Below are 1,567 nucleotides of genomic sequence, written 5' to 3' on the forward strand. Positions count from 1 at the left end.
GAATATCTCCTCATGATCCACTACCTGTCTGTACTGAGTGAATATCTCCTCATGATCCACTACCTGTCTGTACTGAGTGAATATCTCCTCATGATCCGCTACCTGTCTGTACTGAGTGAATATCTCCTCATGATCCGCTACCTGTCTGTAGGTTGTGAGCGCTAGAAAAAAGTGTGAATACTCAGCCCAGGCTCTGTAAACTGGTATGTAAATAGAGGGGGCCACCGTAGCTGAGACACTGCAGGCAAAACATTTTTTTTTCTGAGATTTGTGTCTATTTATCTTCCATAACATGTCTTCTTTCATACTCTCTCTCTCTCTCCCTCTCTCTCTCCCTCTCTTCCATAACATGTCTTCTTTCATACTCTATCTCTCTCCCTCTCTCTCTCCCTCTCTCTCTCCCTCTCTTCCATAACATGTCTTCTTTAATACTCTCTCTCTCTCTCTCTCCCTCTCTTCCATAACATGTCTTCTTTCATACTCTATCTCTCTCTCCCTCTCTCTCTCCCTCTCTTCCATAACATGTCTTCTTTCATACTAGTATAAATCAAAGGTCCAACATGTACATTCAGGTGTTTATTTGACTAAACCTTGTCTGTTTTTTTTTTGTATTATTATAGCCTACTACTTCAGTCAGAGCTAAGCTTAACCTACAGTTTTAGCTCTCTGTGCCTTTCTTTATAGGACAGACACAGAGAGAGAGACACACACACACACACACACACACACACACACACACACACACACACACACACACACACACACACACACACACACACACACACACACACACACACACACACACACACACACACTCAGGGAGAGAGACAACCACACACAAAATCAGAGCAGACTTGGTAGAAAATGTAACATAATATTCATCAGTAGGCCTTTGTTTTAATAAGTGTATCATCTCTTCAAAATTACACACGTGCCATCTGTTTCCTTGTTTATATGCCAACCGCCAACTGCCATCAAGTTTATAATAGTCGTAAAACTCTTATCTCTATTTTTATTATCTTTGTATTATCTTTTTGTCGCGTTATTTCTAGCCTACTAAGTAGGCTAATTAAAACAACTTGTAAAACTCTTATCTCTATTTTTATTATCTTTTTGTCTCGTTATTTCTAGCCTACTAAGTAATTAAACCTACTTGTCCAAGGAAAATGCATTTAAATAAGAAAACGGGACAATGCACATTTATTTTTTTGTAAAGAACACACACACACACACACAACTGAAAAATGAACAACAAAATTGAGCATGAAAACGCTTATATGTGTAGGCCTATTTTTTTTATTTTTTTTTATTTTTTATAATGCTACAGGTTAAAACCAAACGCGAACTTTTGAAGGCTACGGAAGCCCTCGCGGTCAGAGCTAAGCTAAACCTACAGTCTTACTGTCTGTGCTTTTCTTTATATGGTCCCGTATGGTCCATGTTCCTGTCTGTGCTTTCAGAGCTTCGAAGATACTTTTTATTATGTCCATGTTCCAGTGATTTATCCTCCAGTCCCCGCGAGTCGGGTCAGGCTGCAGTGCCGCCGGAGACCTGCTAAATCAACAGC

The sequence above is a fragment of the Ammodytes marinus genome (genome assembly GCF_949987685.1).
Source record: "Ammodytes marinus genome assembly, chromosome: 5".
NCBI classification, from domain to species: Eukaryota; Metazoa; Chordata; class Actinopteri; order Uranoscopiformes; family Ammodytidae; genus Ammodytes; species Ammodytes marinus.